We start from the raw sequence: 24,213 nt of genomic DNA, 5'->3' as shown, positions 1-24,213 counted from the left end.
ATCTGTCCTGTTGCATTTAAATAAAGGCAATTTAATCCAACAGGAGTCCTTGCTCCCTGTTGTGTTCAAGACATAGAGGAGGTGGGCGACCACCTGGAATGGCGAACGGAGTAGGCAGAGAATGCAGGAATCCCCTGTGGCAATTCCCCGCGAAAACAGGTGCACCGTTTTCGATACTATTCAGGGGAAATACGTTCCAGGGGAAAGCAGCAGTAGTCAGGTTGGTGGCACTGCCCTTGACTCTGGGGCACAGTGGGAAAGGGTAACGTTAAACAGGACCTTAGAGATAGGAGAGTCGATTGTTAGAGGGAATGATCGGAGATTCTGTGGCCTCAAATGGGAATCCAGAATGTTGAGTTACCGCCCAGGCGCCAGGGTCCAGGATGTCTCCGAGCGGCTGCAGAACATTCTCAAGGGGGAGAGTGAGCAGCCAGAAGTCATTGTGCACGTTGGCACAAATGACACAGGTAGATGTACGAATGAGGTCGTACAGAGTAATTACTGAGAGTTGGGAGAAAAGTTAAAAACCAGGACCTTGACAGCGGTAATCTCCTGATTACTTCCAGTGTGATGAGCTAATGAATGTAAGAACAGGAGGATATGGCAGATAAATAAGTAACTAAAGGATTGGTGCGGGCTGGGGGAAGAGAGATTCAGATTTTTACATCATTGGAGTTCTTTCTGTGACAGAGTTGACCTGATCAGGAGGGACAGTTGGCACATGCACTGGGAAGGGGACCAGTATCTTGTTGGCGAATTTTGTTCATGCTACAAGGGAGGGTTTAAACTATATTGGCGAGGAGCGATACCCTCATGATCAGGGAGGCAAGAACGAGGCTGGAAGGAGATACAGTATTCAGAATCAATTAAGTGAAGAGACAGGTCAGGCTGGAACATGATAAGGAATAAGGAATGCCTGTTGGATTAAACTACTTTTATTTCGGTGCAAGAGGGATGGCAGGTTAGACCAATAAACTAATGGCGTGGATAGGAACGTGGGATTGGGATAATATAGCCTTTATAGAAACATGGCTAAGCGAGGGACAGGACTGGCAACTTAACGCATCAGGGTACAGGTGCTTTAGGCGGGACAGGGATGGTGGAAGGAGGGGAGGAAGAGTTGAATTTCTGATTAAGGGGATTATCACAGCAGTAATCAGAGATAAAATAACTGACCAATAATACAGTGAGGCTTCGCGGGTGGAGCTAAGAAGTAGGAAGGAGATAATGATGTCACCGGGGTTGTACTATAGGCCTCCAAATATTCAACGTGAATTAGAGTAACAGATGTGCAGAGACAAGGGAGACATGCAGGAGCAATATGGTTGTCATAAGAGTGGATTTTAATTTTTGTAAAAGACTGAGACTGCTGGAGCGTTAAGCAAGTTGATGGAGTGGAATCCGATAAGTGTGTTCTGGAAAGTTTTCTCCAGCAGTATGTAGAGGGTCCTACTTGGGAAGGGGCAAAACTCGAACAACTGTTGGGAAACAGAGGAGGATAGGTGACTGAGGTGACAGTGGGGGAGCACTTTGTGACCAGTGACCATCGTCCTATTAATTTTCAAATAGCTATGGAGAGGGACAGACTGGCCCACAGATTCACGTTCTAAATTCAGACAAGGGGAATGTTGCTGGGATTAGACAGAAGCTTGCAGGGGTCGACTGGAGTAATTTGTTTGCAGGTAAATGGACCGCTGGCTAGTGGGAAGCCTTTAAACGTGAGATAGCTAGAGTTCAAAACTATATGTTTCTGTGACGGGAAAGAGCAAGGTTGGCAGGAATGGGGAACCCAGGATGACAAGAGATATTTAGGCTTTGACTGGAAAAATGAGGGATGCGTGGCTCAGGCGCATGCAACTGGGATCAAGGGAGTCCCTGGCACACAATAAGGGATATAGGAGTTAACCTTTGATGGAAATCAGGAGGGCGACAAAGTGGATATGAAAGAACCTTGGCTTAGAAAATTAGGATGAATCCAAAGAGGCACTTTAAGAATATGAAAGGAAAGCAATAACTAGTGAGAGAATAAGACCCCTCAAATACTAAAGTGGACGTATATGTGTGGAACCATAAGAGATGAACGAGGTCCCCAAAAAATATTTCTTCTCCGTATTTACCATGGAGAAAGACATACGTACTTGGACTTTGAGGAAGTTAGTGGTGATATCTTTGGGGCAGTCCATATCACAGTTGAGGAGGCATTGGGCGTACTAGAATGTTTGACGGTGGATTAATCTCACGATCTTTAACAAGTATATCCATGAACACTGCAAGGAGCTAGAGAAGAACTTGCAGGGACACTGGTTGAATACATTTATCACAAAGTTGAGATTCCAGAAGACTGGAGGATAACAAATGTGCCCTTATTCAAAAAGAACTGTAATAAAAAAAGCCTGGGAACTATAGACCAGTAGGTTTAACATCTTTGGTAGGTACATTACTTGAGAATATACCAAGGAATAAGATGTAAATGTTTTTGGGAAGGCAGGTTTGATTAGGAATAGTAAGCATGTCTTTGTACCTGGAGGTTTATGCCTAAAAAGCTGTTAAAGGTATTTCATGATGTGACAAGGAAGGTTGACTTTGGCAGGGTGTTAGACGTCGAAACATATGGTGCTAGAAATGCACATCAGACCAGACAGCATTCAAGGAACAGGAGAATCGATATTTCAGGCATAGGCCCTTCATCAGGAATGTCCAAACATCGATTATCCTGCTTCTCGGATGGTGACTGGCCTGTTGTGCTTTTCCAGTGCCACACTTTTTTCGCTCTGATCTCCAGCATCTGCAGTGCTCACTTTCTCCTTGGACGGTAGAATTAGTCCGTATGGATTTCAGTTACAACAGAATAGGATGAAGGTTTTCAGCCCCTGGACACTGATATACAGTTACAGGAGGAGACTCATCAGCCCCTCGAGCCTATAAAGCTGTATCCAGAGTAGATCATGCAGCATCAGTATCCTGATCCAGCAACAGGATCAGTCTGTTCAGTTACTTGAAGCCCGGAACACAGGAAATCGAAGAGGCCACAAACTGACTGGACTCTGGGGTATACTGGAATAACACGAGGCCATTTAGCTCCTCAATCCTCTTTTCCCTTCAGTAACTTCAGGGCTGATCTGGTCTCGGCTGCAATTTCTCTTTCATGCCCAATTGATATGAACAAAAATACGAACTCAGCGTCAGAGTGGCTGGCCCTGACATTACGGCAGGATTTGACGGTTCAAGGTGTCAAGAAGTCTGAATAAGATTGAACTGAATGGGATCAGGTGTGAACTCTCCACTGGGTCATTCAGAACACAATTTGGCTGGTGGACAGCAATCCACTTTGTCCCTGGATATCTATGTGGGTGATCCTTCGGGTAGCTTCCTCGGCACAAACACCATCAGCTGCTTCATCAATGTTTTTCCCCCCATCATTCGATCATAAGTGAAGATGTTCTGTAGAAATCACATACAGCTTCAAAACCTGGGCAACATTCAAGCTCATGTTGTTAACGTGTAAGTAAGATTCATGTGACAGTACTGCTAGACCCTGAACAGTTGCACAGGATAAAAAGAGGAGCTCTTTCAGCATGTCAAACAGATTTCACAAGAATGTGAGAAAGCCATTCAGCCCATCGAAACTATTGGATAAGCAGAGTCACAACCAATTCACTCTCTCCTGCCTATTACACCTGAAGAGGTTTTTTTTAAAAACAAATGCAAATATTGGAAAGCAGGAGGCTGGAAGACCACACCAAGCAAAGCAGCATCAGGAAGTGGAGAAGTCAACACCTTGGGTGTAACATTTCTTCAGGAGTGAGGAAGGATGTAAGGAGGTTTACAGATAAATAAGCGGCGTGGGGAGGAGGAGGTGGTGTGGTGAGGTGGAATAGATCAACACTGGTAGAGGGTAACACTGGATTAGTCGATTGGAAGAATGAATCCCGTTGGAAGCTGGAAGAAGGGTGGATCAGAGGAACGGAAGGGAGGTGGACGCGCTGGGAAGGAAGGGGTAGGTGATGTGATAGGAGTGGGAGAGACTGGGAAGGGAGTCAGAAGATTGGAAAGGAGATTATTTCAAATTGGAGAACTCAGTGATCTCGAGACACTGACACTTCAAAAGAAGAGGCCATTCAGCCCCTCCAAACTGTGATACTGAATCAGGAGGATGTCTTTGATGCTGCAACATGACAAACTAATGAAGTAGAGATTGCACAGACAGACTGCTCCATGTTGTTCCTCCTAGCTCCATTGCTAATGGTACGCAAATGTTAAGTTAACATGGTTTGCTGATCGTGAGGAGGGAAAGTGAATGAATTGCACCAAGTTCCAAGGGGGCATCTTCCCTCTCCGAGATGTATGGACGAGTCTAGACCATTCATAATATTCTGAAGCAAACAGCCCAGAGCATAACTTTGCAATTTGTTACATTAAGTGTACGATGAAAATTACCTCGTGTAATTTAGCTACGTTGACGACTGGATTCTAAAATAGACAAAAACTTTATTCACAAAAGTACACAATGAAACACAAAGAACAGAATAAAGAACATCTACAGATCTCAACCTATCTAGCTAGACTTAATTATGCTGTTCCGAATGCATATAACAGTCCCAATAAGCAAACCCCCTTTGAAAACCAGTATAAATGGAACACATGCTTACAGGTTGAAGTTGAACGGAAGAAAAGAGAGACTTTCCACACAGCTCCCTGTTGAACTTTCCAGTTCAAGACTCAATTGAAAACTGCTCAGCTCAGCTCAGCTCAGATAGTTCAGCTAAAAGAGCGCATCACTCCCCTTTCATTATACAGGTCACTTCTAAAACATGACCACTTTGGTCTGACGCCTCATCTGTTTACAGATAAACAAAAGGCCCCTGAAAATCCTTTTAGTCTCTGTACCAAACCAGGCTGACCGGAATCAGTCCCCGTTCTATTGTCCCTCTGAAAAAAAAATCAAGGACAGCATCCACCTGAGCCAACAAAACGCTTCTTGACATAAAAGGGATTAGCTTTGTGACACCTCCCCCGTTAAAAAATGAACATTCAATACCAAAAGATCGTTGCATTTTTAACCATTCGAACCCAGTTGTTAGTCTAAAAACGCACACATACACTATAGCAACTGTAAACATGCAAACATGCACAACCCCATTCAAATACAACGGCGGTACACCCACCACCAAACGCCTCCATATTTCATTCAAGTTTCAGTAACGCATCGGCAATCACGTTTTCACAACCTGCCACATGCACAATTGTCATAATGAATGGCTGCAGCAACAAGCTCCATCGAAACAGTCTGGCATTTTTGTCCTTAAATTTATCCACAAATATCAATGGGTTGTGATCAGCGTATGTGTTTGTCCCAGATGCATCGCTGGTGATATAAATATTGAAATGTTATCATGCTATCACCAAGCTTAGGTTCTCTTTATCCGCCGTTGAATATTTCTGTTGATAAAGTTCAACTTCCGGTAAAAATACCCGATGGGTCTCTTGATTCCCTCGTCATCCACCTGCAGGAGCACCGCACCAACACCCACGTCAGTGGCATCGATAGTCACCTTGAAAGGCTTCGTGTAATCCCGTGTGGCCCATACTGGGGGCGGTGGTTAACACAGTTTTTAGGCTGTCAAATGTCTTTTGACTGCTTGCTGTCCACTGAGAATTCTTCACCTTTTTTAATAGTTTGGTGAGTGGAGCAGCCACACTGCTAAAGTTTCCAACAGACTTTCAGTAAAATCCAGTCAATCCAAGGAACAATAATATTGCTTTTTGACGACGGTGTGGGAATTTTCCCACTACATTCGTTTTTGTAGCTCCATGTCCAATAACATTGCCCAGGAATGTGACTTGGGCTTTCGCAAATTCACTTTTAGCTAGGTTTATCACTAAGTCTGCCTTCTGAAGTCGAGAGAACAAGTCCGATAAATACTGAAAGTGTTCCATCAATGTGTGTCAAAAAAAAATCATCAGGCCATCAATGTACGCTACATAGTTGGGTTATCCAGCAAAAACATTATTGTCAATCTCTGAAATGTGGCTGGAGCATTTTGCATTCCAAATGCCATGACTTTGAACTGATATAGTTCATTTGGTGTTATGAAAGCCGAAATTGCCTTTGCTCTCTATGGCATAGGTCCTTGCCAGTTGCCTCTGAGCAAGTTTAACTTAGAAATGTAAGTGGCTTCTCCCACCTTTTCGACACAGTTCTCCAAACATGGAATTGGATATGCATCAGTCTTTGTAACGGTGTTGATTTTGTGATAGTCCCCACATGACCTTCGGGTACCATCGAGCTTTGGCACCATGACTATAGGTGAGTTCCAGTCACTGTAACTCACTTCGATTATGCCATCTTGGAGCATTCACTCTCGCTCTTTCTGAACCTGTGCCAACTTTGGAGGGTTATGCTTATAGGATGTTGCTTAATCAGAACAGAATCTCCTATATCTTCATCATGCACAATTATGCTAGTACTTTCCAGTTTATTTCCGTATATCTCCCAAAGTGATAGGAATAACTCTTTTGGGTCATTTTGATTTTCTTGTGGAAGGTAACTCAATAATTTATCCCAATTTTTGATAACTTTCTCATTGTTCAATTTGATTTGAGGAATGTCCAATTCAGAATCCTCTGAACTTGGTTCTACCTTCTGTACTGTAATCATGAACACCTTCTCGTCTTGCTTTCTTTCACTATCAACCTATCTTTTGAGCATAATCACATGACACACTTTGTGAGGTTTCTTCCTGTCTGGAGTCCTTATCAATTAGTTTATCTCACTAAAGTTATTCTCAATTTGATAAGGTACACGAAACCTTGTTTTTAAAGGCTCACCTGTTACTGGAAGGAACACCAATGTCTTATTCCCAATTACAAAATGGTAAATTTGTGATTTGTTATTCGCTTCCTGTTCCATTGTATGCTGTGATACTTTTATATCTATCCAGCCAACTCTCCAGCTCTATTTAATCGATCCCTAAAATTTGACACATCGTCCAAATGGGTGGTCTCTGAATTGTGACTTATTAATTCCTCCCTCATCAATTTGAATGATCCTGTCTTTGGCTAAATACAATAAAGTGAGACAAGTGAATTAGCCAGGATTATTAATTGTAATTTGGTATCGTTAACCATAAATAAGTGCGTATTTCAGATTCGTCGATGGAAAATGTACATATCATTACGTAGAATTAAAAAGCTGATGGAATATATTGTTTATAGAGTGCATTCTCATTGGAAACGCCCTTGAACAGGCGCTTGAAGATAACTGGGGAAAAGTGCCTGAGTGCTGTTTGGTCAGTGACAGGAACCCAGGGGTTTGAATGATTGAAAATTCCTCTAACATGGAGATGAGAAAACCATGACATCAGCTGCGATCTTATTGAATGCTAGAACACATTTCGGTTGAATGTCCTCATGATGGATTTGAAACGTATTCGATTTTAAAAACGTACATCTCTACTCCTTCCCCTTATGCCTTACATACAGGGGCAATGACATTTCTCTGAAAAATGGAATTATTTGGAATATTATCCCGAACATTCCATAATCAGCATTCTCCAAATATTCTATCGCCATGAGGGGGTTTTGAAAAGGCGAGAGAAAGAGAGGGAGAAGGAGAGTGGGAAGCTGCTGCATGTGGTAATGAAAGTGGAGGAGCATGAGTCTTGTTCAGGGGTACGTGCTATAACAAATGTACAGTGAGTGAGAGAGAGCAGAGAACATACTGTGACCCTTATCCTGAGAGAGCGGGGAAGGTTATTGATGCTTGTCCTGTATTGCTGGGACCTTCTTCAGACGGCAGATAATGCACTGAGCTAGGTGGTGAGCTCAGACCACGCTCGGTGGGTCTGGTTTTGTGCCCCCCCCCCCCCCGCGGGAAAAGAATAATCCTCTTTTGTACTACCTCATCTACCTGCCCCTGTCGACAAACCGTGATGCAATTGCCCCTTTTCCGGCATGCTTGTGGTAAACTGTGCAGGGCAGCTCCAAACAGAGAAAGCTCAAGCGTTTGCCCATTGGCCTTTTGATGATGGCACCAGTGACAGTGTTTCCAGAATATCCAGGCGCGTCCGAGCGATGTTGAGTACCTCCAACCATGATGGGTGGGAGAATAGGACTGGCATTGAATGACAGGGACACCATGAGGTGGGGTGGGTAGTTAGTGAGGTGAGTTCGATAAGATAACACCAGGAAACTAGTTCGGCCTCGTGCAGACAATTCCTCTGTCACACTCATTGAAAAATACACTGAGACAAATTATTGTTAGATTCAGCCCAATAAGTTGAAGACTCTGCTGTTCCCACTCCCAGTTGCAAAGCTGCAGAACAAATGCTCATCCAAACCTCCATCATCTGAATTTGCAGCAATATCCCGTTCACCCATTATTCCTGGGAATACTGGCTCAAGTTGCAAGATGCTGTTGAAATATCTTTACTTCAACATTCTGAAACCAATGATCATCCATGAAATTGTCTTTCAATCTCCCTTTCTCGTTTTCCCAAAGTCCTTTTGGTTTTTTGGTATTTGAACTGATTTCCCTACCATCTCTCTCTGGCAGGGATTCTTACACCCAGATCACCGCTTTGTCATGGCACAATGGATATATGGAGCTGTAAATGGATGGGAGCTGCACATCCTGTCACTTCCAGTATGAGCTGCAAGTTTTCCCACACTGGGCAGGGATCTAATACAGTGTTACTGAACAATGTACTGGGGTGGGGTACACAGCTCTACATGCTGGGAGAGTAACTGCTCCTGGTTCACAGATCAATGCACTGGGGTGATGTACACAGCTCTCCATGCTGGGAGGGTAACTGCTCCTGGTTTACAGATTGATTCACTGCTATTCACTGTACAGCTTCCCATACTGAACAGATACCTTATCCACGTTTATAGAACAAGCCCACCCGTTTGCGCTGCACATTACCCCATGCTGGACTAACCGTTTTGTCCAGATTTCTGAATCAATGCGCTGGTGTGGTCTGTACTGCTCCCCATGTTGGAGCGATAGCTAATGGATTAGTCAGAGCTGCACAGTATTGCATCATGGGCAGATTGCTGGGTTGCACTGAGACTGGTCTGCAACGTGCTCCGTGCTGAGCAGATATCCCATCTGGTATTATGGAGTCTGGGCTGGATCTGTGAGGTGGATTGTGTATCTGATATAATTACTGATAGAACTGTCACTCCTCCAGCTCAACGCATTCCGCTGCCAACCCCGTGTTTCTGCAACTTATTGTTCATTAGTAATTATCCAATTAAACGTGAATATCTGCCCTTCTTGTCATGGCCCCAATAGACGCCTCTCGCAATATATGAAGAAGGTAGTTGACCCGAACATGTTCTTATTTTAACGGTAATTGTGTGGTGTTGTACTTCAGATGCAATTCGTTTGATCAAAATATTCAACATTAAACAAAACACAATTTATTCAAATACTGTAGACAAAATACAACAAAAACAAGAGGAACTTGGAAAAACTTAATTTATTGGAAAACTCAACAGATTAATGGGTTACTTAATTAATAAACAGTAACTGCTGAAATATTATAACATCCACAAAACACACACTTGCCAAAAAAACAAATTCAGGAAACATATTGTCTCACATGCAGTTCTCCAATCCAGGAGGAACGAACATCAAGAGACAATTCTGTGGGAAATCTCAGGGAGAGAACGGAACAGCCTGGAGAGATGTAATGCCTTCCAACCCTGCTGAGACCCCCGCAATAAATGGCGAAATGTAAAACTAAGAATCCTGGCTCCGTGAGAGTTTGACCAATATTCTACACGACCAGGCCGCGGCTGCAAAGACCACAATGAATGTACTGTATCTACACTATCTATGCCACAGTAGTAGCGTCTCAAAAATGCCTAACCCCACCTAATTCCCGCAATGCTGTTAAGATATATTGTCAAAGTTAAATATTAATAATCAAAGCCAAAGGATGCAGCAGGCTTGCTGATCAGACACAGATGGCCTCGGGAGCCCAACACTTCCTACTCTGCCAAAACACAGTAGCAACATCGAGCTTGCGAAGAGAAAGCATCATCTCTCTCCCTCACATTTAACTTTAAAAATATAGATGTGCCATTCCCCCACTAGTCAGCGATGTCAACATCGCACCCACACCAAGTTATGTCAGGGTTGTGGCGAAAGGGGTTAACTGGAGCTGTTTGTTCGGTGACTGTAACTGATGTCAGTCTCCATGGATCTTAACTGTGGCACTGGAGGTTTTCCTCTTCTATTAATAAGGAGCTTCCTTCAACCTGATATCTCTTAGTATCAGCGGCAACGTCATCCTCAAGATGATTGGATCAGCAGCTACAGAGAATAGGAGAGGAAGACAATCTTAGAACAAGAGACGGGAATGTTCCAACAATGAATCATAATCTGAGAACATAAGACTGGAATGTTGCAACAATGGATCAGAATCTGAATGTTTTAGACTGGAATGTTCCAACAATGGATAGGAGCTTATCAAATGGTCTTTACTGATTTTCACTGGATTGGGCATGGTTAGAGTTGCGGATACGAGCCATACTGCTGATTATTCAAGCTGGGTATTATCCAATCCTCGCTATTATTGGTGTTCCTGGTAAGCCTATCTCTGTCAATTCTATAAACAATGGTGAAGTTTATTGATATATCAGTTATTTATATTTAGCATATGCATAAACTGTTATCTTTAGTTTCAGTCACAAACTCCACTTCATTTCCATCAATTTCAGACTCCTCACTCATAAATATCTAAGAAGTAAGAATATTGTTCAGAGCCGTGCGTCTTCCTTTTACCCTGAATGTTTCTCTATATTTTCTCTGCCATCAACGCTGTCCACACCCACCTCCATAATAACCCAGTCTCCACCTCTGCCTCAGTGCTGTTGTTGAATTAGCCGTTATCTGTCCCTTTGTTCACTTCAGCATTTACGGCTCCAGTTCTCTTCTGACCTCTCCTCCAATTGCAAATATTTTGAACACACACTTGTTCTTGTCTCTCCAGCTGTTTCATAGTTGGGACCCCATATCAGAGTAACAATCACAGTGGCCAGAGTAATAATCAGAGAGGCACAGGTTATAACCTTAAAGGCATTGTTTCAAATCCTATCCCGGCTAATGACAGAACTTAAATTTGAATGACAAAAATTAAATGAAATCTCATTTTACTAACGGCAACCATAAACCATCAGGACTTCTTTCATTATTTCATTTATAGTCTTTGGTAAAGAAACTAAGTTTGACTTCAACCCCACGACCACATGGTTGGCTCCAAATTGTCTTGCCAAATGACCTCACGATCAAGAGCAGCTAGTGATGGACAACAAATGCTTCCCTTGCCAGTCATGCTGTCATCCCGTGAAACAGCAGCATTAACGGCGAAATAAACCAATGAACTGTGGATGTTCGAGATTTGAAATGAAATTCTCCAGCGTCTGAAGATATTGGAGAATCTCAGCAGCCTCTGTCACGAGAAGAACAGATAAAGTTTCAAGTCTAGTGACCATACAGCAACACTGAAAGCAACTAAGAAATAATATTATTTTTATCAGGCTGGATGAGTGAGGGGGAGATTAGTTGAATGGATGGGAAAATTTCAAACAAAAGAGAGAGAGAGAGAGAGAGAGAGAGAGAGAAATGAAAAGCAAAGGGACTGCTGATAATGAAGTAGAAGGAAAATAAAAAAGGGAATTTCTTCTAACATAACCCTTTCCCCATATTCCTGAATATTACGTCAATCTAGATATGCCCCTGTTTATAAAGTGAGTTAAATTCCCACACTCGCTCTTCTCTGAGTGTGGTGGTCAACTACATCGGTAATGCTGATGCTGCCGTTATAGTTGCTGAGGTACAGAGAAACGGAATTTTGCATTGCCAACTGCTTCTTTGGAGCACGGAAATTTTACTGTGTCTGCCAGAGATGTAACGGCTTTCTCAGCCAGGAAGAGATACATTTTCAGCATGGAATGGATGCACTGTGTGTGTGAGGATTTGACTTGCACCTGTCAGTAAAGGCAGGTTCTGTGGATGCTTTTCTTGGGTGTGCATTATCAGCTGCTGCATCTACTCAGAGACACCAAGCGTATGGTGACCGCACTCTGGACACTGCATTTATAGAGTGTTTCGGTCCATGGGAAACAAATGGAGGCGAGACTACACAGAAGGGAATCTGCGAGGGGCTGGGCATTGTATTATCCTCTCTGGGATTTCCAGGAATATTTTTCTAAGCTGAACCAATTCCAAACATAAAATGTGAACCTTTCAAAAATGAGGTGGTCACTGAGCTGCGTCCCCTACATCAGTATAACCTGAGCTTCACACCAGGGACAGAACTGTACTGACACTCACCATGAAGCGAACTGGATTAATTCTGGAACTTTCCAGGCAGGAGTTGTTAACATATTCATCATCTCCAAAGTGCAGTCCTCCGAAATATTCACTGGCTGTCAGAAGCCATCTGCCAGCTGAGAGGAAGACATTGAGTGTATGTCCCTGAGGAAGGTACAGAAGCAAACTCCCAGATATACTAGGGAATAGCAGGACTGCAGAAAATGAGGAACTGCACGAAACTAGAATTAATGAAGGGTATGTTTTTGAAAATCTAATCGAACTGAAGGTTGGTAAGGTGCGGGTTCTGCTGAGCTATATCCCAGAATATCGAGAAGGTGGCAATAGAGCTAGCGAAAGAATTACTGATTATTCTTCAAAGGTGGTTACATACGAGAAAGGATCCTGCAGACTGGAAAGCATACACAATGCCCTGACTGATTAAGGGAAACGTGTCAAATGTGTTCTGTCCCACATTGTCTACCTGCGACTCCACTTTGAAGGAACAATGTACCTGCAGCCCTATCCCTTTGTTTCACCCCCCGACCCCCCACCCCCACCCATCATGTGTATAATTCCTGCCCTTGTTTGCGTTCACAAAATGCAAAACCTCGTATTTATCTAAATTAAACTTCATCTGTCATTCCTTGCCCCTTTGTCCCATCTAATTGTGGTCTCGTTGTGCTCTGAGATAATCTACTACAACACCTTTCTGATGCAATCTGTAATCTTACTAACTATGGCCCCAATGTTCACATCTAAATCCTTTACATAAATTATGAAATGCAGTGAACTCAGTACTGATTCTTACAGCACACTGCTGCTCACAAGCCTCTAGTCTGAAAAATATCCCTCTTCCTTCAAGCCAATTGTGACGAGCTTCCTCTGTATCCCATGTGACCGAACCTTACTCATTTGTCTACCAATCAGAATGAAATATTTGCTATGAAGAGGGGCTGAGTTGGTTAGGTTTATTTTCACTGGAAAAAATGAGATTGAGGGGGGACTTGATTGAGGTTTACAAATTCATGAAGGGTATAGACATGGTGGATAGAGAGGGGCTTTTTCCCAGGGTGAAGGATTCAGTAACGAGAGGTCGTGCTTTCAAGATGGGAGGTGGAATGTTTAAGGGGAATACACGTGGTAAGTACTTCACACAGAGGGTGGTGGGCATTTGGAACGTGTTGCCAGCAGAGGTGGTAGAGGCAGGCACGGCAGATTCATTTGAGATGCGTCTGGACAGATGCATTAGTAGGTGGGGAACAGAGGGATACAGATGTTTAGGAATTGGGCGACAGATTTAGACAGTACATTTGGATCGGCTCAGGCTTGGAGGGCGAAGGGCCTGTTCCTGGGCTGTAAATTTTCTTTGCTCTTTATTCTTTAAATGAACATCTTGCTGAAGTCCATATAGACAATGTCTACCAAACTGCCTTCATCGATCTTCTTTGTTATCTCTTCAAAAACTCAACCAAATTAATGAGACATGATTTCCCATGCAGAAAGCATGTTGTCTACCCCGATCAGCCCTTGCCTTCCCAAATGTATGTAAATGCTATCCCTCAGAATCCCCTCCAACAACCTACCCACCACTGACATCAGGATCATCGGTCGATAGTTCTACGGCTTTTTGAGGTCACTGCTTCCTTTTCTAGTCCCACTCCTCCACTGCTCACAACAAATGTTAAATGTAACCAGGTGGGTGATGTGGCCGATTATATCGGTCTCAGACTGGGTCAGGGTCAGTATTAGCAACAAGTCCGGCTAGTTTCTTTAATCTGCTAAAACAACACGTTTATGATCCAGAGCAATGTTACTCAAACTATGGTGGAAAGATGAATGGCAAACTGTTTGAGTATTGCAAATATATAATCAATGGCTTGGAAAGGATGGACGCTAAGAAATTGTTTCCGTTAGACGAGGAGACTGGGACCCGTGGACACAGCCTTAGAATTAGACGGGGTCAATTCAGAACAGAAATGAGGGAACATTTATTCAACCAGAAAGTGGTGGGGCCTGTGGAATTCATTGCTGCGGAGTGCATTGGAGGCCGGGACATTAAATGTCTTCAAGGCAGAGATTGATAAATTCTTGATGTCACAAGGAATTAAGGGCTACAGGGAGAATGCAGATAAGTGGAATTGAAATGCCCATCAGCCATGATTAAATGGCAGAGTGGACTCGATGGGCCGAATGGCCTTACTTCCACTCCGATGTCTTATGGTCTTTTGGTCTAATACTTCCCTTTCTAAACACAAACACACACACATAGACACACACACAAACACATACACACACAAACACACACACAGACACACAAACACATGCATACACACACACACACACACACAGAGTTTAACAAAATTTCTGCAATTTTAATTTGAAAGAACTTTGTCCAGATATTATTGGAACTCATGACAAAAGTAAAAATTGAGATTGTCCAAAACGTTATTCTGCTTCTGAAGATATTTTACTCACACAGCTGCTAGTAATGAGATTTCATCCTGGGACAGTTGAATTTGGCTGAATTCCCTTTGCTTTAAACAGTGAGTAGATTCCAATGAATTCTGGTCAGGGAGCACCCAACGGGTAGCACGGTGCTTAGCACTGCTACCTCACAGCACCAGGGACTTGGGTTCGATTCCAGCCTTGGGTGACTGTCTCTGTGGAGTTTGCACATTCTCCACTTTCCTGTGTGAGCTTCGAATGGGTGATCCAGTTTCCTATCACAGCTCAAACTGTGTAGGTTTGGTGGATTGGTCATGCTAAATTGTCTGTAGTGTTCAGGGAATTCTAGGTTAGGTGCATTAGTTAGGGGAATGGGTTGAGAAGGTTGGTATGGACTTGTTGGGCTGAAGGGCCTGTTTCAACACTGCAGGGATTCTATGGAAATGAGAATGGTAATGATGACTTCAGAGTTTGTTTTAGCTCGCACACATTGCTGTGATGAAGGACAATGAAGGAGGGAGAGTGTAATAGGCCGTTCCTTCTCAGGAAGATTACATTTTCTCCCTCTCTGATTTGAATCACGCAATAATATCATCCTTTCCCAAACTGGACCATGTGAGGTCTCCTTGTACATTGTCAAACTATGTCTCCATCACATTCCCTGTTCTATGTAGGTGCATCATTGCTACTGTCATACACAGAGCCATACCCTTAGCAGAAAATGGTCTCAGCCGATTTGAAATATGTTTACATGGCCCTGCGTCATTAAAAAAATAAAATATTTAATGTATTCAGAATACCTGCGTTAAAACGCATGCATTTTTTGAAAGTCCAGGGGGGCCCTCAGCCGCCCAGTTCACCAAAATATTTTTCCTTGCACAGAAAGAAAGAATAGAAAATAGTCACTTCCCGTACGTGTCCAGGGAGGGATTGTACGAAAAGCCCAAGAGGAGAGATACAGGGTCAACTTTAATTTCCGTTCCTAAAATTTCTGTCAGTGTACTTGCTACTTTAGTCCAATAACTACGGATCTTATGACAGGTACTTCCTTACAAATATGGTGCACCGAAAGACCGAATTATTTTATAAAATATGGCAGCCCTTCTTGAATTACATAAATACAGATATTTCGGCTATCCTAACAAGGGCTTTTATTTAATTGAGATTACAAACCTGGCTGGTCCGGGGCCCCTCGGGGGAGGAATCCCGCACGAATACGGGTTTTATTACATCTGATGTTAACACATTCCGAGCATGTAAGAGACTTAAATATACACTATGGTTAGTTGTAGGTTAGATTAGTAGATCGTTGAGTTTTGTTAGTTTTTTTTTCTTCTTTTTCGGTTTTTTTGTTAAATTTTGGCTATTGTATATTTGAGCTAATTGTATATCAATGTTTATATCTGAGAGTTTTGTTTATTTTTGTAAACTTGTAAAAATGTTAAATTTCTAATAAAAATATCTATTAAAAATACATGCATTTTTCAAGGAAAAAACAGAAATTGCTGGAAAAGCTTGGCAGGTCTGTCAGTATCCAGATGCCTTTTACATGCTGTAGTTGTACCAGCCTCCAGCACTTCCTCTGGCAGCTCATTCAATACGCACACCACCCTCTGCGTGAAATGGTGCCCTTTAGGCCTCATCAAAACCTTTCCCCTCTCACTTTCCACCAATGCCCTCTAGTTTTGGATGCCCCAAAACTGGGGAAAAACCCTGACTACTCACCCTATCCAGGACCGTTCTGATTTTATAAATCTTTACTGCTGCAAAATGTGACTCCAATCAACACGAATGGCTGTACTTTCAGTCATCCCGGGCCTAAATTCTGAAATGCAATACTGACACCTCTTCCTTCTACATCAGGTCACAATTCTAAATCCATTTTAATCAGTTTGTTCAGATGTATTATGAGACACTTCTGTGGGATTTGCACCTAGACCTTTGTGCCCGGAGGTAGGGACACTAGCATCACTCAGCAACACCCATAAAGCTGTAACAGTATTCTCCTGTGTGTTTGTTCATCAGCCTGTTCTGACATGCTGTGACATACCTCTGCAACAGGCAGGACTTGAATCCAGACCTTCTAGTCCAGAGCTTGGAGCATTACCACACAAGTTCAGGAATTGGAATCAAATCCAGAGATCTGGCTCAGAGGCAGGGACACTACCCAGCACACTACCATACCCAGATTTTGAGTCATATTTTAGAGCCCACTTTCAGCTCGGTGTGGATTTATTACAATCAGGTTACCATTACTGAATTACAAAACACAATTTGTATTATGAATCAAATGCAAGATATTAGTCTCAACTGTCGGATATTGAGTGCATGTGCTGTGCCATCGAAATTAACTATGACCATCTTTAATCGCTATTATCTGTAGTCTGCAATATTCGGGAAAGAAATCTTGCAGACACACTCTGCCCAATGAAAGGTCTCAAATAGATATTTATTACTGAACACCAGAGACGAAGGAAGAGCTTAATTTCTGGTCACAAAACACCGATCACTCTTAACCAACTCTAACGTGCGACTGCCTTCTTCCTAAATCAATGAAATGATACCAGGCCGGTTATTACTGTCCAGCCTCTCCCCCTCACTGACTGTGTGTTCAATCTATCCCACCTCCTCCTATCCACACAAGGCAACCCAAGCTCGGGGTCTTTGTGAAAATCAAGGCCGGAGTGTGCAGGCCTCCTGGAGAGGGGGATGGGCATTTTAAAACTGAAGGGGGTGGGTGAGGTGACAGTAATATCACACACTCGACTGAGGGGTGGCAGATGGAGTTTAGTTTGGATTAATGGGAGATATTGGATTTGGTAAATCAAACAAGAGCAGGATCTATACAATTAAAAGCAGGGCCTTTGGCAGTGTTGTAGGACAGAGACCTAGGCCGTCAGTTATAATTCTTTAAAATTTGCATCTCATACAGATAGTGCGGTTAAGAAGGTGTTTAACACACTTGTCTTCATTGGTCAGACCTTTGAGTATCGGAATTGGAACGTCATGTTGAGGTTGTACAGGACATTGGTGAGACCTCTTCTGGAATACTGTGTCCAGCCTGGTCATCCTGCCAGCTCATTCCATAGGCACACCACCCTCTGGGTGAAAAAGCTGCCCCTTCGGTCACTTTTAAATGTTTCCCCTCTCACCTTAAGCCTATGTCCTCTAGTTGTGGTCTCCCCTACCCTTAGAAAACACCTTGACTATTCACTTTGAAATTATTGATCTTGATATAATTAAGCTGGAGAGAGTTGAGAACAGATTAACCTGGATGTTTCTGGGAATGGAGGGAGTGAGCTATAACGAGAGGCTGGTAGGCTGGGACTTTTTTTACTGGAGAGTATGAGATTAAGGGGTAACGTTACAGAGGTTTATAAAATCATGAGGGACACAGATAAGCTGAAGGGCTGATGTATTTTCCCTAGAGTTGGGGATTCAAAACTGAGGGATATTTTAAGGTGCGAGGAAAAAGATTTAAATAAGTCATGAGAGGTAATTATTTGAGATAGAATCTGGCTTGTGTGTGGAATGAACTTCCAGAGGAAGTGGTGAAAGCAGGGACAGTTACAACGTTTAAAAGACATTTAGATCAGTCCATGGATAAGACATCAGTTTGGATGGTGCTGTGAGCAGCTGCCCTCTCCCTCCCCATCTCTGAATGAATCTCTGTTGGTTTTCACCCACTGCCAATGCCTGTGCAGTGGCATGTGGAGGCCAGCAGAGGGTGGCATTGCATCACTTTAAGCACCACAGAGACTGCCAGACCTGCCCCTCACAGAGACACACAGATACACACATGGGGATGGTGAGGACACGGCGTGAAGCTCATCTGGTAACTTAAATGAAACATAAAGAAATGCTCAATTCGCCTCGTAAACTGTTAAAATATGAGTGACAGATCTACCAAATCCCACTGTTTAAATAAAAACATCAATTTATTTTTTTTCTCTGAAAGTGAACATTTTACATTAACTGTTCACAACTCTGGGACCCCCTTTCTCTTAACTGCTTATTTCCCGACTCCAGCTCTATAGCAATATATTGTTTCTGGGTCTGCCATCCTCTCGTATCACAGGTGCTTGTAAGCTCTCAGTTCAGAACAGCATTCACCCTCGCTTAAAGGTACAGTACACACTTTCAACTTCACCACATTATACCCTGGTGAATATCGATAAGTGGAACCTATCCGGATTTCTCTTGCTCTATGGTTTGTCAATATTTCATTTGCTCCGTCTGGTGTGTGTCAGGACTTTTGTTGCTCCATTGACAGCATGTCATTATTCGACTTTGTCCATAGGAATATATCAGTATTTCACTTGTTCACACTCGTGTATGTGGGGCAGGATTTCAGTTGTTTCATGGGGACTGTGACGCTATGACAATCTTAATGTTTGTAGATGGTACCGAACCTGGAAGAACTCTGAAGTCTATGGAGGACAGTGTGGAACTGTAACAGGACAATCACACGTTGGTGTAGTGTTCAGGTTTATGGCAGATGGGAATTAATGCAGAGCATTAAGACAATGAAAGACAGTTTAAAACAGGCTGTGCCATTATAAAGGGGGTGCGGGAACAGAGAGTCCTGGGTGTATATGAGCACAGATTGTTGAAGATGTCAGGACAGGTGGGGAGAGCAGTAACTATCACAGATTAGTTTCAGTATCTGAGCTGTTTACGGGGGAGGTGTAGGAGGGTGACTCCCTCCTACACCTCCTGGGAGGAGGTGGTGACGATGTGTTGTGAGCCCACCCTCCTGCCCACCGAGACCGTGGGGATTCAATTTGTACCAGCTTAACACAAAAGGGAGATGGCATCAGGGCTACGGCATCTCGGTTGTGCCGGGGGGAAACGGAGCTGCTAGTGGGTTTAAAGTGCGAATTGTACTTCACTGAACATTGCTCCTTACTCGGTCGGTGGGACCTGGATGTTTCAGAATCTCCACACGAGGTGTCCCGGATATCGGGCATTCCACCACCCGGATAGGCCCTTCCTGTCCTATTCCAGGCTGTTTCTCCTGGGATGCGAGAAAGGGAGGGAGAGAGGGAGGGTGGGAGTGGTTTGCCCTGCTGTTAGTGCTGGTGTAGGTGGGGGACATGGCCATGGTGAGGTATCCGGAGGGAGTCAGTCCACAGTGTTGTATCCATGCAGTGTTATTAATGTGGTGGTGGGGGGGGGGGGGGGGGTAAAGTGGATGGAGAGAGAGAGAGAGAGAAAGAGACAGACAGAGACAGAGAGAGACAGAGACAGAGAGAGAGAGAGAGAAGGTGCTGCATGCGGCAGTGAGAGTGGTGGACCATGAGCCTTGTTCGGGGGTCGGTGCTGTAACAGATATACAGTGAATGTGAGGGAGCAGAGAGAATACAGTGACCCTTTTCCTGACAGAGCTTGGAAGGTTATTGATGCTTGTCCTGTGTTGCTGGACATTTCTTCAGACAGCAGATACTGCACTAAGCTGGGTGGAGAGCTCAGATCATGCTCGGTGGGTCTGGTGGTGTGGCCCACTCTGGGAAGAGAATGGTCCCCCTCTGTACTAGCCCATCCACCAGGACCTCCGTGCTCCTGTCGACAAACCGTGGTATAATTACCCCTTATTTGCCATGCTCGGGGTAAACTGTGCAGGGCAGCTCCTAACAGAGAAAGCTCAACCGTGGGCTCAGTGGCCTTTTAAAGATGGCGCCAGCGTCATGGATTATGGAAAATCCAGGGACACCCGGGCGATGGTGAGTACCTCCAGCCATATTTGGTGGGAGAATCGGGCTGGTATTGAATGAGAGGGACACCATGGGGTAGGTGGTTAATGAAGTGAGTTCAATAAGATAGCACTAGGAAACTAGCTCGGCCCAGTGTAGATGATCCCTCTGTCACAGTCAATGGAAATGGCACTGAGACAAATTATTGTTAGATTTCGCCCAATGAGTCAAAGACTCTGCTGACCCTACACCCAGATACAAAGCTGCAGAATAAATACTCATCCAAAACTCTGCATCATCTGAACTCCCACCAATATCATGTTCACCTACAATTCCTGGAAACACTTATGTTACAGGATGCTGTTAAAATGTTTTCATTTCTGCATTCTAAAACCTGGGAACACATTCTTCCATAACACTGTCTCTCAGTGTCCCCCTCTCTGTCTATTTCCCATACCCCTCCCATTTGTTATTGTTAAAACTGATTCCCCCTCCATCTCTGTATCTCTGTGGCAGTGATGTTCACACTCACAGCACCCCCTTGTCAGGACACAATGGAGATATGGAGTTATAAATGGATATGGGCTGCACATCCTGTTTCTTCCAGCCCGGGCTGCAAGTTTCCCCACGCTGGGCAGTGATCTAACACAGTGTTACAGATCAATGCACTGGGGTGGTGTACACAGTCCTCCATGCTGGGAGGGTAACTGCTCCTAGTTTACAGATTAATTCACGGGTGACCATTGCACAGGTCACTGTGCTGGTCAGACTATCTGGTTGAGGTTTATAGATAATGCCCTGCTGTGGTCTGCACTTCTCCCGCTGCTGGACAGATATCTACTACGGGGTTATAGATCAATGCACTGCTGTGGTTTGCACAGCTCCGCGTGTTGGACAGATATCTAATATGGGCTTATAGATCAATGCACTGATGTGGTCTGCACTTCTCACCGCGCTGGACAGATAAGTGGTCAGGGATTATAGATCAATGCCCTGATCTGATCTGTGCAGTGCTCCACTCTGGACAGATTGCTGGATTGTACTGAGCAGGACACTGGCCTGGTCTGCACAGTGTTCCACAGTGAACAGATATCTCCTCTGGCTTTAAGGGGTCTGGGCTGGTTCTGTGAGGTGGATTGAGAATGCGGTATATCTAACCATTTCAGCTGATCTGGCAATGCATTTAGTTCCCATTCCTGTGATTGGACCCTCCGTCTCTCACCCCATTAATGTTACAGTGTGTCCAGGCACAGTACATCATGTTGGTTGGGTGGGTAGGGGGGAAAGGCCATGGACAGGTCAAGGGGTTCCCCGGAACGATCTATCCCCAACATTCTATAACTGACATCCCCCGGAACGTTCTGTCTCCAACATTCTGTAACTGACATTCCCCGGAACGTTCTGTCCCCAACATTCTATAACTGTCATTCCCCGGAACGTTCTGTCTCCAACATTCTGTAACTGTCATTCCCCGGAACGTTCTGTCCCCAACATTCTGTAACTGACATTCCCCGGAACGTTCTGTCCCCAACATTCTATAACTGACATTCCCCGGAACGTTCTGTCCCCAATATTCTATAACTGTCATTCCCCGGAACATTCTGTCCCCAACATTTTATAACTGTCATTCCCCGGAACGTTCTGTCCCTGACATTCTATAACTGACATTCCCCGGAACGTTCTGTCTCCAACATTCTATAACTGACATTCCCCGGAACGTTCTGTCCCTGACATTCTATAACTATCATTCCCCGGAACGTTCTGTCCCCAACATTCTATAACTGACATTCCCCGGAACGTTCTGTCCCCGACATTCTATAACTGACATTCCCCGGAACGATCTGTCCCCGACATTCTATAACTGACATTCCCCAGAACGTTCTGTCTCCAACATTCTATAACTGTCATTCCCCGGAACGTTCTGCCCCTGACATTCTATAACTGACATTCCCCGGAACGTTCTGTCCTTGACATTCTAAAACTGACATTCCCCGGAACGTTCTGTCTCCAACATTCTATAACTGACATTCCCCGGAACGAGCTGTCCCTGACATTCTATAAATGACCTTCCCCGGAACGTTCTGTCCCTGACAATGTTTGTGAACGGCCGGACGTCAGTGAATTGAACAAACGATAAGATCCCGAGGAAAGAGATCCCGTTCTAGGGAGAAGGAGACACTGTTCCGAAATGCCCTCAGGCAGTTAAAGGCAGTGAATATGTTTTCCCTGCGTTTACATTTCTTCACGACACAGGATCGACCACAATTTAGAACAAAATACAGAAATTCCCAAACTCCGTTTGTCTTCAGGAAACTGGGAGAAAATCCTTCAGGACAGCAACGTTTTCACCCTCCGTACTAGGAATTGGGAAGGAGTGACCTGTGTCTGCTCTCGAGTGATCGAGTGTGTGGGAATGTTCTAGAAACCACCAGTCCTTATGGATGTGTCTCTGTGTGTTTGGGGAGGGAGGGTTTTTTGTGGTTTATGTCACATTTTTGTCAGTAATTCCGACCTTCCCAATTGTTATTCCAGCTCCAATTATTTTAATAAATCCCTGAATACAGGGACACCTTTGAAAATCGCACTGGGTCCCCGATCAAATGGGTCCCTTTGCCTCCAGGCTGATGGATAATGGGTTTGTTTTCCTTCCTCACAGTTAACGTAGTGACCATCTATGTCGTGCTTTATAAAGATTGTGGATTTCTCCATGTGTCAGACGTTACCTGGGGGCCATGGCAGTGTCGGATCTACTGGTCATTATACTCGACCTGATCCTGAGACACATTCCCATTGTTTATGAGGAACAGTTTTATTTCCTGTACTCCGTCCCCGTGTGTAATATCCATGCCGTCCTGCTTTATGCAGCCACTGACTGCTCTGTCTGGTTCACCGTCACTTTCACCTTTGATCGGTTTGTGGCCATTTGTTGCCAGAAGCTGAAAAGTAAATATTGCAGTGAGAAAACGGCGGCTGTGGTTCTGGGAGCAGTGACTGTGCTGAGCTGTTTGAAGAACATTTTCTGGTATTTTATGCTCACGGCTCGGTATTACCTGGGGAACGAGCCCTGGTTTTGTGATGTAACACGTGCTGTTGCATTCTCCAGTGTCTGGGTCACAATCGAGTCCCTTCACTACATTCTAACCCCGTGTGTCCCATTTCTCCTGATTCTGCTGCTCAATGTTCTCACCGTCAGACACATTGTAGTGACCAGAAGAGCTCGCAGGAGACTCCGCGCTCCCACCAATGGGGACGCTCAGTCTGACACTGAAATGAGAAAGCGAAAAAAATCCATCATTTTACTGTTTGTGATCTCGGCCAATTTCATCCTGTTATGGTCAATGTTAATGCTGTATTCTATATGGGCCCAGATGTATGATTTTGGGTATGAGTCTGTGTATCTAGATTGGTTTGTGCAGGAATTGGGCTTCATGCTGCAGCTCCTCAGTTGCTGCACAAATACCGCGATTTATGCCGTGACCCAGACTAAGTTCAGGCAGCAGTTGAAGAATGTGCTGAAATATCCCTTCACCCAAATCCATCCAACCATCAAATTCCCTCATTAATCAATCCATCCGGGATTTTCTCATTTTAGTTCAGTGTTTCAGTGATGGAGCAGCCTGTCGCTATGGTAATAGACTGAGGGTAGCGCTGGTTTGTCCATCCTTATCCCACAGGGGGATTAGAGGGAAACATTTCAATGTTTCTCACAACTCAGGGGCCGGTGGGAAAAGGTACCATCCCACTGACTGT

The 24,213-nt window shown here is 44.1% G+C and overlaps 1 pseudogene; it reads left to right on the top strand.

The window, feature by feature from the left end:
* Window positions 1-121: 121 nt before the first annotated feature.
* On the top strand, window positions 122-24,026 carry LOC148139973 (putative G protein-coupled receptor 139; annotated as a pseudogene).
* Window positions 24,027-24,213: the final 187 nt, after the last annotated feature.

The sequence above is a fragment of the Chiloscyllium plagiosum genome, unplaced genomic scaffold (genome assembly GCF_037043375.1).
Source record: "Chiloscyllium plagiosum isolate Xiang-an unplaced genomic scaffold, Cpla_swu_hap1 HiC_scaffold_36, whole genome shotgun sequence".
NCBI classification, from domain to species: Eukaryota; Metazoa; Chordata; class Chondrichthyes; order Orectolobiformes; family Hemiscylliidae; genus Chiloscyllium; species Chiloscyllium plagiosum.
Note: the sequence above shows the minus strand (reverse complement) of the source record. Positions and strands in the feature narration are given on the sequence as shown.